Source organism: Eriocheir sinensis, chromosome 26 (genome assembly GCF_024679095.1).
Source record: "Eriocheir sinensis breed Jianghai 21 chromosome 26, ASM2467909v1, whole genome shotgun sequence".
NCBI classification, from domain to species: Eukaryota; Metazoa; Arthropoda; class Malacostraca; order Decapoda; family Varunidae; genus Eriocheir; species Eriocheir sinensis.
In genome coordinates this window covers 1,955,668-1,973,167 of record NC_066534.1, presented here as the reverse complement: position 1 = coordinate 1,973,167, position 17,500 = coordinate 1,955,668, and the positions used below count along the sequence as shown (strand labels likewise).

The 17,500-nt window shown below is 46.9% G+C and overlaps 1 long non-coding RNA gene across 1 annotated transcript in view; it reads right to left on the bottom strand.

Moving 5' to 3' along the window:
• LOC127003691 (uncharacterized) overlaps positions 1-9,824 on the bottom strand; it is an 87,422-nt gene extending 77,598 nt beyond the window's left edge. The window contains exon 1 of the long non-coding RNA XR_007757328.1: positions 9,491-9,824. This is a non-coding gene — a long non-coding RNA (uncharacterized LOC127003691). The remainder of the gene's footprint in view (positions 1-9,490) is intronic.
• Between the last annotated feature and the right edge of the window lie 7,676 nt (positions 9,825-17,500).

Sequence of the window (17,500 nt, the reverse complement as noted above, 5' to 3'; positions counted from 1 at the left end):
CTCTCTCTCTCTATCTCTCTCTCTCTCTCTCTCTCTCTCTCTCTCTCTCTCTCTCTCTCTCTCTCTCTCTCTCTCTCTCTCTCTCTCTCTCTCTCTCTCTCTCTCTCTCTCTCTCTCTCTCTCTCTCTCTCTCTCTCTCTCTCTCTCTCTCTCTCTCTCTCTCTCTCTCTCTCTCTCTCTCACACCCACACACACACACACACACACACACACACTAACACTTTCCTTTCCTCCCTCTCCTTCTCTCTCCTCCTCTCTCCTTCTCTCTTCTTCCTCTCTCCTTCTCTCTTTCTCTCTCCTCCTCTCTCCCTTCTCTCTCCTCCCTCTCTCCTCCTCTCCCTTCTCTCTCCTCCTCTCTCCCTTCTCTTTCTCTCTCCTCCTCTCTCCCTTCTCTCTCCTCCCTCTCTCCTCCACTCCCTTCTCTCTCCTCCCTCTCTCCTCCTCTCCCTTCTCTCTCCTTCTCTCTTTCTCTCTCCTCCTCTCTCTCCTTCCTCTCTCCTTCTCTCTCTCTCTCTCTCCTCTCCCTCTCCTCCCTAACTGAACACCTCCAGCGACCTCTAAAAAAAAGCGTCCAAGCCAAAACAACTAATGAGATTAAAACTAAACTTGACAAACTTCATAAACTGATATTTGGAGACTTGTGAACTTGAACACGTGTGAACTTGGACAGGTGTGTAAACTTGCTGAACTTGAATAAAACTTGATATATTTGCACACTGGTTCTCGTGAGGGTTATATCGCTGTGGCAGAATAATTATAACAACTTTGTAAATACAGCTTGGTAAATACACACACACACACACACACACACACACACACACACACACACACACACAGGAAAGGCTGGATGAATGTAGATATGGAGACGGGATTGTTAGAGCTTAGCCCGAGCACTATAGACTACAAATAGCTAAATACACACACACACACACACACTAGGGACAGATGAAGCGTGATGCATTGTACAAGGCAGTGAAGGGAAGGGGCACAATGAAAGGGCTGACCTGCTGGCTACGAATACATGAGGTCACAGGAAGAAACAAGCAGACAAGGTGAGTGGGAGACATCTAGCAACATCGACACAGCTAAAACATCTTACTTAGCTTACAAGTGCCAAATTCTTAAGCATTGCAGCTCCCAGACACACACATATTTGACAAGGCTTTCGTAGGAGTTATTGGGGTCATTTCCAGGGGTGGTTTTATGACTCTGGTGGTAGTGTGACCCTTCCTCTGTACCACGAACCTAAGAAACACATATTTGACAAGGCTTTCGTAGGAGTTATTGGGGTCATTTCCAGGGGTAGTTTTATGACCCTGGTGGTAGTGTGACCCTTCCTCTGTACCATGAACCTAGGACACACATATTTGACAAGGCTTTCCTAGGAGCTGTGAGGGGCATTTTCAGGGGTAGTTTTATGACCCTGGTGGTAGTGTGACACTTCCTCTGTACCACGAACCTAAGAAACACATATTTGACAAGGCTTTCCTAGGAGCTGTGGGGGGCATTTTCAGGGGTAGTTTTATGACCCTGGTGGTAGTGTGACCCTTCCTCTGTACCACGAACCTAAGAAACACATATTTGACGAGGCTTTCCTAGGAGCTGTGGGGGGCATTTTCAGGGGTAGTTTTATGACCCTGGTGGTAGTTTGACCCTTCCTCTGTACCATGAACCTAAGAAACACATATTTGACAAGGCTTTCCTAGGAGCTGTGGGGGGCATTTTCAGGGGTAGTTTTATGACCCTGGTGGTAGTGTGACCCTTCCTCTGTACCACGAACATAAGAAACACATATTTGACAAGGCTTTCGTAGGAGTTATTGGGGTCATTCCCAGGGGTAGTTTTATGACCCTGGTGGTAGTTTGACCCTTCCTCTGTACCACGAACATAAGAAACACATATTTGACAAGGCTTTCGTAGGAGTTATTGGGGTCATTCCCAGGGGTAGTTTTATGACCCTGGTGGTAGTTTGACCCATCCTCTGTATCATGAACCTAGGACACACATATTTGACAAGGCTTTCCTAGGAGCTGTGAGGGGCATTTTCACGGGTAGTTTTATGACCTTGGTGGTAGTTTGACACTCACTTTATACCACGAACCTAAGAAACACATATTTGACAAGGCTTTCGTAAGAGTTTTGTGAATTTCCAGGGGTAGTTTTATGACCCTGGTGGTAGTGTGACCCTTCCTCTGTACCATGAACCTAAGAAACACATATTTGACAAGGCTTTCGTAAGAGTAATTGTGGGCATTTCCAGAGGTAGTTTTATGACCCTAGTGGTAGTTTGACCCATGAACCTAAGAAACACATATTTGACAAGGCTTTCCTAGGAGTTTTTGAGCATTTCCCTTCCCCTCTCCTCTCTCTCTCTTTCCCTCTCTTCCTTCTCCTTTCCTTCCCCTCTCCTCCTTCTTCTTTCCCTTCCCCCTCTCTTCCCTTTTCTTTCCTCTCTTCTCCTCCTCCTTCCCCTCTCCTTCTCCTTCCCTACTCCTTCTCCTTCCCTCTCCTCTCCCTATATTGACACTTCACACGACCTCCAAAATGTGCCAGGCTAAAACTACTGATGGGATTTACACTAAACTTGATAAACTGATATTTGCAGAAGGGACCCCACCAGTGTTACGTCGCGTTTTCTATAATTATCACAACTATGCAAATACAGCTTGGTAAACACACACACACACACACACACACACACACACACACACACACACACACACACACACTCCACATACACTCAAATCACCACCAGGGTCATGAAACTACCCCTGGAAATACCTAAAACTCCTACGAAAGCCTTGTTAAATATGTTTCGTAGGTTCGAGGTACAGAGGAACGGTCAAACTACCACCAGGGTCATGTAACTACCCCTGGAAATGCCCCAAACTCCTACGAAAGCCTTGCTAAATTTGTGTTTCTTAGGTTCGTGGTACAGAGGAACGGTCAAACTACAACTAGGGTCATGTAACTACCCCTGGAAATGCCTAAAACTCCTACGAAAGCCTTGTTAAATATGTGTTTCTTAAGTTCGTGGTACAGAGGAACGGTCAAATCACCACCAGGGTCATAAAACTACCCCTGGAAATGCACCCCTGCACTCATTCCTTCCCGTCACCCACACCTTAATGACACTCCTAATAGTAAGCATTCATTGATCACTACACAGAACAAAGGATCACTGCAGTTTGTCATGTTCTATCAGCCCTCCACCCTAAAGACATTCATAACTCACACTGAGAATAATAAAAACACTAACCAGGAACTGTACAGCTTCAAGGCTTTCGTAGGAGTTTGGGGCATTTCCAGGGGCAGTTTCAGGACCGTTCCTCTGTACCACGAACCTAAGAAACACATATTTGACAAGGCTTTCGTAAGAGTTTTAGGCATTTCCAGGGGTAGTTTTATGACCCTGGTGGTGATTTGACCGTTCCTCTGTACCACGAACCTAAGAAACACATATTTGACAAGGCTTTCGTAAGAGTTTTAGGCATTTCCAGGGGCAGTTTCATGACCCTGGTGGTGATTTGACCGTTCCTTTATACCAAGAACCTAAGAAACACATATTTGACAAGGCTTTCGAAGGAATTTTAAGCATTTCCAGGGGTAGCTTCATGACCCAGGTGGTGATTTGACCGTTCCTCTGTACCACGAATCTAAGAAACATACATTTAATAAGAAGGTTTTCGTTAGAGTTGTGGGGAAGGGAAGGGAAGAGAAAAGAAGGAATGGAAAGAGAAGGAAAAGGAAGGGAAGGGAAGGGAAGAGAAGGGAAGGGAAGGGAAAAGAAGGAATGGAAAGAGAAGGGAAAAGAAGGGAAGGGAAGGGAAGGGAAGGGAAGGGAAGGGAAGGGAAGGGAAGGGAAGGGAAGGGAAGGGGAACATTATGGCGGGAAGAGAAATGAGTGTCCCCTTAATATCCGGTAACTATTTCCCGTCTATTACTAGCGTGTATTACTAGCGTGAGTGTTTACTAGCGTGTATTACTAGCGTGTATTACTAGCGTGAGTGTTTACTAGCGTGTATTACTAGCGTGAGTGTTTACTAGCGTGTATTACTAGCGTGAGTGTTTACTAGCGTGTATTACTAGCGTGTATTACTAGCGTGAGTGTTTACTAGCGTGTATTACTAGCGTGTATTACTAGCGTGTATTACTAGCGTGAGTGTTTACTAGCGTGTATTACTAGCGTGTATTACTAGCGTGTATTACTAGCGTGTATTACTAGCGTGAGTGTTTACTAGCGTGTATTACTAGCGTGTATTACTAGCGTGAGTGTTTACTAGTGTGTATTACTAGCGTGAGTGTTTACTAGCGTGTATTACTAGCGTGAGTGTTTACTAGTGTGTATTACTAGCGAGTATTACTAGCGTGTATTACTAGCGTGTATTACTAGCGTGTATTACTGGCGTGTATTACTGGCGTGAGTGTTTACTAGCGTGTATTACTGGCGTGAGTGTTTACTAGCGTGGTGTTTACTGGCGTGTTACTGGCGTGTATTACTAGCGTGTATTACTAGCGTGAGTGGTAACTAGCGTGTATTACTGGCGTGTATTACTGGCGTGAGTGTTTACTGGCGTGTATTACTGGCGTGAGTGTTTACTAGCGTGTATTACTGGCGTGTATTACTAGCGTGAGTGTTTAGCGTGTATTACTAGCGTGGTGTTTACTAGCGTGTATTACTGGCGTGGTGTTTACTAGCGTGTATTACTAGCGTGAGTGTTTACTGGCGTGTATTACTAGCGTGAGTGTTTACTGGCGTGTATTACTAGCGTGGTGTTTACTGGCGTGTATTACTGGCGTGTATTACTGGCGTGTGTTTACTGGCGTGTATTACTGGCGTGAGTGTTTACTGGCGTGTATTACTGGCGTGAGTGTTTACTAGCGTGTATTACTGGCGTGTATTACTGGCGTGAGTGTTTACTGGCGTGTATTACTGGCGTGAGTGTTTACTGGCGTGTATTACTGGCGTGTATTACTGGCGTGTTTACTGGCGTGTATTACTGGCGTGAGTGTTTACTGGCGTGTATTACTGGCGTGTATTACTAGCGTGAGTGTTTACTGGCGTGTATTACTGGCGTGTATTACTGGCGTGAGTGTTTACTGGCGTGTATTACTAGCGTGAGTGTTTACTGGCGTGTATTACTAGCGTGAGTGTTTACTAGCGTGTATTACTCGCGTGAGTGTTTACTAGCGTGTATTATTAGCGTGAGTGTTTACTAGCGTGTATTACTCGCGTGATTGTTTACTAGCGTGTATTACTAGCGTGGTGTTTACTGGCGTGTATTACTGGCGTGAGTGTTTACTAGCGTGTATTACTAGCGTAGTGTTTACTAGCGTGTATTACTGGCGTGAGTGTTTACTAGCGTGTATTACTGGCGTGAGTGTTTACTAGAGTGTATTACTAGCGTGTGTGTTTACTAGCGTGTATTACTAGCGTGAGTGTTTTGTAGCGTGTATTACTGGCGTGTGTTTTTAGGTGCGTGTATTACTAGCGTGAGTGTTTACTAGCGTGTATTACTAGCGTGTATTACTAGCGTGTATTACTGGCGCGAGTGTTTACTAGCGTGTATTACTGGCGTGAGTGTTTACTGGCGTGTATTACTGGCGTGTATTACTAGCGTGAGTGTTTACTGGCGTGTATTACTGGCGTGAGTGTTTACTAGCGTGTATTACTGGCGTGAGTGTTTACTGGCGTGTATTACTGGCGTGGTGTATTACTGGCGTGAGTGTTTACTAGCGTGTATTACTAGCGTGGTGTTTACTGGCGTGTATTACTGGCGTGAGTGTTTACTAGCGTGTATTACTGGCGTGGTGTTTACTAGCGTGTATTACTGGCGTGTATTACTAGCGTGGTGTTTACTAGCGTGTATTACTAGCGTGAGTGTTTACTAGTGTGTATTACTAGCGAGTATTACTAGCGTGTATTACTAGCGTGTATTACTAGCGTGGTGTTTACTGGCGTGTATTACTGGCGTGAGTGTTTACTAGCGTGTATTACTGGCGTGAGTGTTTACTAGCGTGTATTACTGGCGTGTATTACTGGCGTGAGTGTTTACTAGCGTGTATTACTGGCGTGGTGTTTACTAGCGTGTATTACTGGCGTGAGTGTTTACTGGCGTGTATTACTAGCGTGAGTGTTTACTAGCGTGTATTACTGGCGTGAGTGTTTACTGGCGTGTATTACTGGCGTGAGTGTTTACTGGCGTGTATTACTGGCGTGTGTTTACTAGCGTGAGTGTTTACTAGCGTGTATTACTAGTGTGTATTACTAGCGTGTATTACTAGCGTGAGTGTTTACTAGCGTGAGTGTTTACTAGCGTGTATTACTAGCGTGAGTGTTTACTAGCGTGTATTACTAGCGTGAGTGTTTACTAGCGTGTATTACTAGCGTGTATTACTAGCGTGTATTACTAGCGTGAGTGTTTACTAGCGTGTATTACTAGCGTGTATTACTAGCGTGAGTGTTTACTAGCGTGTATTACTAGCGTGTATTACTAGCGTGTATTACTGGCGCGAGTGTTTACTAGCGTGTATTACTAGCGTGAGTGTTTACTAGCGTGTATTACTAGCGTGAGTGTTTACTAGCGTGTATTACTAGCGTGAGTGTTTACTAGCGTGTATTACTAGCGTGAGTGTTTACTAGCGTGTATTACTAGCGTGAGTGTTTACTAGCGTGTATTACTAGCGTGAGTGTTTACTAGCGTGTATTACTAGCGTGTATTACTAGCGTGAGTGTTTACTAGCGTGTATGTTTACTAGCGTGTATTACTAGCGTGAGTGTTTACTAGCGTGTATTACTAGCGTCAGTGTTTACTAGCGTGAGTGTTTATTAGCGTGTATTACTAGCGTGAGTGTTTACTAGCGTGTATTACTAGCGTGTATTACTAGCGTGTATTACTAGCGTGTATTACTAGCGTGTATTACTAGCGTGAGTGTTTACTAGCGTGTATTACTAGCGTGAATGTTTACTAGGGTGTATTACTAGCGTGTATTACTAGCGTGTATTACTAGCGTGAATGTTTACTAGCGTGTATTACTAGCGTGTATATTTACTAGCGTGTATTACTAGCGTGAGTGTTTACTAGCGTGCATTACTAGCGTGTATTACTAGCGTGTATTACTAGCGTGAGTGTTAACTAGCCTGGGACAACGTAGGACAACATAGGACAGCACAGGACAGCATAGGACAGCACAGGACAGCACGGAACAGCATAAGACGGCACAGGCCAGCATAGGCCAGCACAGGACAGCATAAGACAGCACGGAACAGCATAAGACAGCATAGGACAGCACAGAACAGCATAGGACAGCACATGACAGCCCGGTACAGCATAAGACGGCACAGGACAGTATAGGACAGCAAACAGACAGCATAAAACAGCACAGGACAGCACAGGACTCGCCTGCGCCAGAACGGGCTGGGCCGACCATCAGGACCCACCGGGAAGAAGCCTTGGGCCGACCATCAGGCCCCACCGGGAAAAAGCCTACCGGCGCTATAGGCCGCGACGTAAAAAAAAAAAAAAAAAAATAGCAGCATAAAACAGCAGGAACTTAACGACTCAAGGCTGGAGGCTGCAGAACGCTTAGCCTCAGACCTTACTATTATTTCCGATTGGGGCAAGAAGAACCTGGTGTCCTTCAACGCCTCAAAAACACAGTTTCTCCACCTATCCACTCGACACAACCTTCCAAACAACTATCCCCTATTCTTTGACAACACCCAGCTATCACCTTCCTCAACACTAAACATCCTCGGTCTATCCTTAACTCAAAATCTCAACTGGAAACTTCATATCTCATCTCTTACTAAATCAGCTTCCTCGAGGCTGGGCGTTCTGTACCGTCTCCGCCAGTTCTTCTCCCCTGCACAGTTGCTGTCCATATACAGGGGCCTTGTCCGCCCTCGTATGGAGTATGCATCTCATGTGTGGGGGGCTCCACTCACACAGCTCTTCTGGACAGAGTGGAGGCTAAGGCTCTTCGTCTCATCAGCTCTCCTCCTCATACTGATAGTCTTCTACCTCTTAAATTCCGCCGCAATGTTGCCTCTCTTTCTATCTTCTATCGATATTTCCACGCTGACTGCTCTTCTGAACTTGCTAACTGCATGCCTCCCCCCCTCCCGCGGCCCCGCTGCACTCGACTTTCTACTCATGCTCACCTCTATACTGTCCAAACCCCTTATGCAAGAGTTAACCAGCATCTTCACTCTTTCATCCCTCACGCTGGTAAACTCTGGAACAATCTTCCTTCATCTGTATTTCCTCCTGCCTACGACTTGAACTCTTTCAAGAGGAGGGTATCAGGACACCTCTCCTCCCGTATTATTTTGATCTTCCTTTCGGCCACCTCTTTTGTTTCTTTTTTAGGAGCAGCGAGTAGCGGGCTTTTTTTTATTATAGTTTTCTTTTTTTGTGTGCCCTTGAGCTGCCTCCTTTGTTGTAAAAAATTTTTTTTAAAAATAGGACACCACAGGACAGCATAGGACAGCATAAGATGACACAGGACAGCATAAGACAGCATAAGACAGCACAGGACAGCACGGGACAGCATAAGACACCACAGGACAGCATAGGACAGCACAGGACAGCATAAGACTGCACAGGACAGCATAGGACAGCACGGAACAGCATAAGACAGCACAGGACAGCACGGAACAGCATAGGACAGCACAGAACAGCATAAGACGGCACAGGACAGTATAGGACAGCACAGGACAGCATAAAACAGCACAGGACAGCATAGGACAGCATAAAACAGCATAGGACACCACAGGACAGCATAGGACAGCATAAGATGACACAGGACAGCATAAGACAGCACAGGACAGCACGGGACAACATAAGACAGCACAGGACAGCATAGGACAGCATAGAACAGCATAAGACAGCACGGAACAGCACAGAACAGCATAGGATAACAAGGGACATCACAGAACAGCACAGGACAGCAACAACAATCAAAACAAAAACAAAAACGCATCGAAGCACACTTGGTTCTGAACGATAGCAATGATATATTTTTTTTTCATTCTATATGTTTTTAATTTCTCATTGTATATATTTTTATCATTCTATATAACACAGCACCCCCCCCCCCCACACACACACACGCCTACCCACCCATTCAACCAAACACACACACACACACACACACACACACACACGCCTACCCACCCATTCAACCAAACACACCAAAACACACACACACGCCTACCCACCCATTCAACCAAACACACCAAAACACACACACACACACACACACACACACACACACACACACAGGCACTCTCTAACCCCCACACAACCCTCTCCCCCACCCACTCACACACACGCACGCACACCCAGCGGTCAGAGGCAGAGAAGGTGGAGGCGGTGGAGCTAATACACGTCAGCAGCAGGAGTGAGTCAGGAGAAGTGTGAGGCGGTGGAGCTAATACCCAACAAACTCAATTTCCAAACTTTTTCCACGTCAATCGTCAACTCACACACTATTAACCAAGCCAAGCATCAGCACACTCAGCAGCCCCTCAGCACACCTCCAGCACTCCGCATGAATCGCTTTACTGTGGAAACTCCTTATACGGGAACGATAGCCCAGGCGGGAAGGCTTTGGAGGTGGAGCGAAACATCCACCCTCAATCACGGTTCACGCGGCACTGAGCTCTCGGAAGGGTTGAGGCTGCGGGCTGGCTGAGGGAGGGAGTTCATGTTCTTGTTAAACATTTCCCCGCCCAAGCACATATAGGACAAGGCTTTCGTAGGAGTTTTGGGCATTTCCAGGGGTAGTTTTATGTCCCTGGTGGTGGTCTGACCCTTCTTCTGTGCCATGAACTTAAGAAACACACATTCGACAAGGCTTTCATAGGTGTTTTGGGCATTTCCAAGGGTAGTTTTATGACACTGGTGGTGGTTTGACCCTTCCTCTGTACCATGAACCTAAAACACTAATTTGACAAGGCTTTCGTAGGAGTTTTGGGCATTACCAGGGGTAGTTTTATGTGTCCGGTGGTGGTTTGACCCTTCCTCTGTGCCATGAACCTAAAACACTAATTTGACAATGCTTTCGTAGGAGTTTTGGGCATTTCCATGGGTAGTTTTATGACCCTGGTGGTGGTTAGACCCATCCTCTGTGCCATGAACCTAAGAAACACTAATTTGACAAGGCTTTCGTAGGAGTTTTGGGCATTTCCAGTGGTAGTTTTATGTCCCTGGTGGTGGTTTGACCCTTCTTCTGTACCATGAACTTAAGAAACACTGATTTGACAAGGCTTTCATAGGAGTTTTGGGCATTTCCAGGGGTAGTTGTATGTCCCTGGTGGTGGTTTGACCCTTCTTCTGTACCATGAACTTAAGAAACACTAATTTGACAAGGCTTTCATAGGAGTTTTGGGCATTTCCAGGGGTAGTTGTATGTCCCTGGTGGTGGTTAGGGCCTTTTTCTGTATCATGAGTCTAAGAGCCGCTTTCACAGTCACGTCTGTCTGTGTTGATCGTTACCAATGATCGCCGCTACCAACAAGAAATCCGCTTTCACAGTCGTCTTTCGCAGCGCTGTTTGTTTGCATCAGTACGGTTGCGGAAATGAGGTCATGTCCCCACTGTGGTAAGCCTTCCCTCCAACCGGCACCGTCGCAGCAGTACGACTCAAGTGTTGTTGTGAATGAACGGCGCTCGTCGTGTTCGGGTGTGAGTGGCGGAGAGGCTCAATGCTCTTATCCAGTTTCTCCCCCTCTCTCTCTCTCCCCATCAGACACGAGAGAGAGAGAGAGAGAGAGAGAGAGAGAGAGAGAGAGAGAGAGAGAGAGAATATATAACGGTTTGCTAGCCTGCCCACTACACCGCCATTCAATAGTTCACACTGTGTCATGAGAGCAGAGTCCCACATGTACGAGGTTGTTGTGGGTTACTGTTAACTTACTCTAGTGAACCATGGCAGTGCCGCGGTTAAGTGGCACATACTTATTTGGGGTTGATGGTCCTTCACGGTATGGGTATTATTTAGGTGGTGTGTTTCGAAACCGTGGTCACGTGACGCCCACCATGGCTAGGTGCATATAACATACTTCATGCAATAGTTTGTGGACCTTGCTCCTTTTAGTTAAGTAATATTGTTTGTCACCACCAGCGTGTAGGTAGTGAATGGACAACACACCTTTGATCAGGTTCACGTTCACGGTGGGAGGTGTTCAGAGTTTTCCGCATTCTCGCACGCCGTCACTGCCAGCGTGCACACGTTCACACGATGGAGCTGAGCGGAGCGTCAAAGTCTCGACTCTAGATAATACGTCTCGTCTCCTCTCCGCTGTTATTATTGTGTAGTGATGTATCTTGGTTTGACATGTGATACATACACATGCTACATTTATTTTCACCTCTTAATAAAGCCTCCCTTACACTTCCTGAACAGCATTGAACCTCCCCGCAATGCCTTACACTTCCTGAATAGCAGTGAACCTCCCCGCAATGCCTTACACTTCCTGAACAGCATTGAACCTCCCCGCAATGCCTTACACTTCCTGAACAGCATTGAACCTCCCCGCAATGCCTTACACTTCCTGAACAGCATTGAACCTCCCCGCAATGCCTTACACTTCCTGAATAGCAGTGAACCTCCCCGCAATGCCTTACACTTCCTGAATAGCAGTGAACCTCCCCGCAATGCCTTACACTTCCTGAATAGCAGTGAACCTCCCGCAATGCCTTACACTTCCTGAATAGCAGTGAACCTCCCAATGCCTTACACTTCCTGAATAGCAGTGAACCTCCCCGCAATGCCTTACACTTCCTGAATAGCAGTGAACCTCCTCGCAATGCCTTACACTTCCTGAATAGCAGTGAACCTCCCCGCAATGCCTTACACTTCCTGAATAGCAGTGAACCTCCCCGCAATGCCTTACACTTCCTGAATAGCAGTGAACCTCCCCGCAATGCCTTACACTTCCTGAATAGCAGTGAACCTCCCCGCAATGCCTTACACTTCCTGAATAGCAGTGAACCTCCCCGCAATGCCTTACACTTCCTGAATAGCAGTGAACCTCCCCGCAATGCCTTACACTTCCTGAATAGCAGTGAACCTCCCCGCAATGCCTTACACTTCCTGAATAGCAGTGAACCTCCCCGCAATGCCTTACACTTCCTGAATAGCAGTGAACCTCCCCGCAATCCCTTACACTTCCTGAATAGCAGTGAACCTCCCCGCAATCCCTTACACTTCCTGAATAGCAGTGAACCTCCCCGCAATGCCTTACACTTCCTGAATAGCAGTGAACCTCCCCGCAATGCCTTACACTTCCTGAATAGCAGTGAACCTCCCCGCAATGCCTTACACTTCCTGAATAGCAGTGAACCTCCCCGCAATGCCTTACACTTCCTGAATAGCAGTGAACCTCCCCGCCACCCCTTACACTTCCTGAATAGCAGTGAACCTCCCTGCAATGCCTTACACTTCCTGAATAGCATTGAACCTCCCCGCAATGCCTTACACTTCCTGAATAGCAGTGAACCTCCCCGCAATGCCTTACACTTCCTGAATAGCAGTGAACCTCCCCGCCACCCCTTACACTTCCTGAATAGCAGTGAACCTCCCCGCCACCCCTTACACTTCCTGAATAGCAGTGAACCTCCCCGCCACCCCTTACACTTCCTGAATAGCAGTGAACCTCCCCGCCACCCCTTACACTTCCTGAAGAGCAGTGAACCTCCCCGCCACCTTACACTTCCTGAATAGCAGTGAACCTCCCCGCAATGCCTTACACTTCCTGAATAGCAGTGAACCTCCCCGCCACCCCTTACACTTCCTGAATAGCAGTGAACCTCCCCGCCACCCCTTACACTTCCTGAATAGCAGTGAACCTCCCCGCCACCCCTTACACTTCCTGAAGAGCAGTGAACCTCCCCGCCACCCCTTACACTTCCTGAATAGCAGTGAACCTCCCCGCAATGCCTTACACTTCCTGAATAGCAGTGAACCTCCCCGCAATGCCTTACACTTCCTGAATAGCAGTGAACCTCCTCGCAATGCCTTACACTTCCTGAATAGCAGTGAACCTCCCCGCAATGCCTTACACTTCCTGAATAGCAGTGAACCTCCTCGCAATGCCTTACACTTCCTGAATAGCAGTGAACCTCCCCGCAATGCCTTACACTTCCTGAATAGCAGTGAACCTCCCCGCAATGCCTTACACTTCCTGAATAGCAGTGAGCCTCTCCGCAATGCCTTACACTTCCTGAATAGCATTGAACCTCCCCGCCACCCCTTACACTTCCTGAATAGCAGTGAACCTCCCCGCAACCCCTTACACTTCCTGAATAGCAGTGAACCTCCCCGCCACCCCTTACACTTCCTGAATAGCAGTGAACCTCCCCGCAATCCCTTACACTTCCTGAATAGCAGTGAACCTCCCCGCAATGCCTTACACTTCCTGAATAGCAGTGAACCTCTCCGCCACCCCTTACACTTCCTGAATAGCAGTGAACCTCCCCGCAATCCCTTACACTTCCTGAATAGCAGTGAACCTCCCCGCAATGCCTTACACTTCCTGAATAGCAGTGAACCTCCCCGCAACCCCTTACACTTCCTGAATAGCAGTGAACCTCCCATGCCTTACACTTCCTGAATAGTGAACCTCCCCGCAATGCCTTACAATTCCGTAATAGCAGTGAACCTCCCCGCCACCCCTTACACTTCCTGAATAGCAGTGAACCTCCCCGCAATGCCTTATACTTCCTGAATAGCAGTGAACCTCCCCGCAACCCCTTACACTTCCTGAATAGCAGTGAACCTCCCCGCAACCCCTTACACTTCCTGAATAGCAGTGAACCTCCCACCCCCTTACACTTCCTGAATATCAGTGAACCTCCCTTCAATGCCTTACACTTCCTGAATAGCAGTGAACCTCCCCGCAATGCCTTACACTTCCTGAATAGCAGTGAACCTCCCCGCAATGCCTTACACTTCCTGAATAGCAGTGAACCTCCCCGCAATGCCTTACACTTCCTGAATAGCAGTGAACCTCCCCGCAATGCCTTACACTTCCTGAATAGCAGTGAACCTCCCCGCAATGCCTTACACTTCCTGAATAGCAGTGAACCTCCCCGCAATGCCTTACACTTCCTGAATAGCAGTGAACCTCCCCGCAGTCCCTTACACTTCCTGAATAGCAGTGAACCTCCCCGCAATGCCTTACACTTCCTGAATAGCAGTGAACCTCCCCGCAATGCCTTACACTTCCTGAATAGCATTGAACCTCCCCGCAGTCCCTTACACTTCCTGAATAGCAGTGAACCTCCCCGCCACCCCTTACACTTCCTGAATAGCAGTGAACCTCCCCGCAGTCCCTTACACTTCCTGAATAGCAGTGAACCTCCCCGCAATCCCTTACACTTCCTGAATAGCAGTGAACCTCCCCGCAATGCCTTACACTTCCTGAATAGCATTGAACCTCCCCGCAATCCCTTACACTTCCTGAATAGCAGTGAACCTTCCCGCAATGCCTTACACTTCCTGAATAGCAGTGAACCTCCCCGCCACCCCTAACACTTCCTGAATAGCAGTGAACCTCTCCGCAACCCCTTACACTTCCTGAATAGCAGTGAGCCTCTCCGCCACTCACACCCGAACGCGACGAGCACCGTTCATTCACAACAACACTTGAGTAGCACTGCTGCGACGGCGCCGGTGGGGGGAAGGCTTACCACAGTGGTACAGGAACTCACTGCCGCAACTGTACCAGAGATTGTAACCTCTGGTACCGGAGCTGTGGTGGCCGCGGGGTTCCCCAATGGAGTTTACCAATGACATTAACTACTAAATTATACAAATTCTTGCTCTTAAATGGTTATATTATTTCTTTTAAGAGATGTGAAGAAATATTAAACAATACAGCTTGACATGTTGCACGGCTTCAACGGTGATATGAGAAAAAAATTAGAAGACTTTGAATGACACGAACTCACTTCACCTGCTGACCAGTAAACGTCCTGCTGAGAATTTCAGTTTGATTGATTGACGGTTTATTGTTGAAAAAGTACTTTAATACTTGTCACCGTTATTCACCTGTTACGCTTCTTGGGCAAACTCGTATTATTATAGCCTATTATGTATGCATAGGCCTATATATAACGAAACCAGCGCTATTAAGTAAAGAACAAATGTGAAGTCTGATAAATAAGTCTGAATAATGAATAAATGTAATTGCTATAGGTGAAGAGTCTGTCTTGCTGACATCTGCTAATGTAAGAGAACTTTAATTAATAGTTCTCACCATTATTTCACCTTTTCCGCCGAGGATATATTAGCCTAGCAGCAGAATTGAGGATGCGTGTATCAGCGAGACACTCCACATTGTTGATCATATTTATTCTTCATAATTACTCTTTATAATTATTCTTCACGTTTACTTTTTGTACGTTCATTTTTCACATTACTCCTTCATAATCCTCCGCTCAGCTGATGTACCGTTGACACTTCCCGCCGCTCCGGCATACCAACACTGCCGAGCCACGCGCCTTCCGCCTTCGTCTCGTCGTGACCGTCACCAGCGGGTAGTCGCCGACACCACCAAAACAACGACTGTGAAAGCGGATCAAGGCGACGGTAACGGCTGCTGCCAGGATGGAGGGTTAGGGATGGTTAGGGTGCGTACCAGACGACTGTGAAAGCGGCCCAAGAAACACACATTTGACAAGGCTTTCGTAGGAGTTTTGCGCATTTCCAGGGGTAGTTTTATGACCCTGGTGGTAGTGTGACCCTTCCTCTGTACCATGAACCTAAGAAACACTAATTTGACAAGGCTTTCGTAGGAGTTTTGGGCATTTCCAGGGGTAGTTTTATGTCCCTGGTGGTAGTGTGACCATTCCTCTGTGCCGTGAACCTAAGAAACACTAATTTGACAAGGCTTTCGTAGGAGTTCGGGGCATTTCCAGGGGTAGTTTTATGTCCCTGGTGGTAGTGTGGCCCTTCCTCTGTACCATGAACCTAAGAAACATACACTTGACAAGGCTTTCATAGGAGTTCTGGGCATTTCCAGGCGTAGTTTTATGTCCCTGGTGGTAGTGTGACCCTTCCTCTGTACCATGAACCTAAGAAACATACACTTGACAAGGCTTTCATAGGAGTTCTGGGCATTTCCAGGCGTAGTTTTATGTCCCTGGTGGTAGTGTGGCCCTTCCTCTGTACCATGAACCTAAAAAACACACATTTGACAAGGCTTTCATAGGAGTTTTGGGCATTTCCAGGGGTAGTTTTATGACCCTGGTGGTAGTGTGACCCTTCCTTTGTACCATGAACCTAAGAAACACACATTTGACAAGGCTTTCATAGGAGTTTTGGGCATTTCCAGCGGTAGTTTTATGACCCTGGTGGTAGTGTGACACCTCCTCTGTACCATGAACCTAAGAAACGCTAATTTGACAAGGCTTTCATGGGAGTTTTGGGCATTTCCAGGGGTAGTTTTATGTCCCTGGTGGTAGTGTGACCCTTCCTCTGTACCATGAACCTAAGAAACACTAATTTGACAAGGCTTTCATAGGAGTTTGGGGCATTTCCAGGGGTAGTTTTATGTCCCTGGTGGTAGTGTGACCCTTCCTCTGTACCATGAACCTAAGAAACACTAATTTGACAAGGCTTTCATAGGAGTTTTGGACATTTCCAGGGGTAGTTTTATGTCCCTGGTGATAGTGTGACCCTTCCTCTGTACCATGAACCTAAGAAACACTAATTTGACAAGGCTTTCGTAGGAGTTTAGGGCATTTCCAGGGGTAGTTTTATGACCCTGGTGGTAGTGTGACCCTTCCTCTGTACCATGAACCTAAGAAACACTAATTTGACAAGGCTTTCATAGGAGTTTTGGGCATTTCCAGGGGTAGTTTTATGACCCTGGTGGTAGTGTGACCCTTCCTCTGTACCATGAACCTAAGAAACATACATTTGACAAGGCTTTCATAGGAGTTTTGGGCATTTCCAGGGGTAGTTTTATGTCCCTGGTGGTAGTGTGACCCTTCCTCTGTACCATGAACCTAAGAAACACTAATTTGACAAGGCTTTCATAGGAGTTTTGGGCATTTCCAGGGGTAGTTTTATGACCCTGGTGGTAGTGTGATCCTTCCTCTGTACCATGAACCTAAGAAACACACATTTGACAAGGCTTTTGTAGGAGTTCGTGGCATTTCCAGGGGTAGTTTTATGACCCTAGTGGTAGTGTGACCCTTCCTCTGAGTATTCCGGCCCAACCACACATACATACATACATACATACATACATATCCTAACATACATACATGGCACTTTTTAAGGGAAAGGAATGCATTGGAAGGTAGATTAGACTGGAAATGATGAAGAGCAAAACGGAAAACGAGGAAGGTCATGTGAGAGGGAAGGAAGAAGGGAAGGAGAGAAACAGAAGGGAAAGGAGGAAAGATTTAGGTAGGAAGAAACGGAAGATAAAAATAAGTATAGGAGGGAGTGAGGACGTGGAGGAAAGTAGGCAGAAACGAAA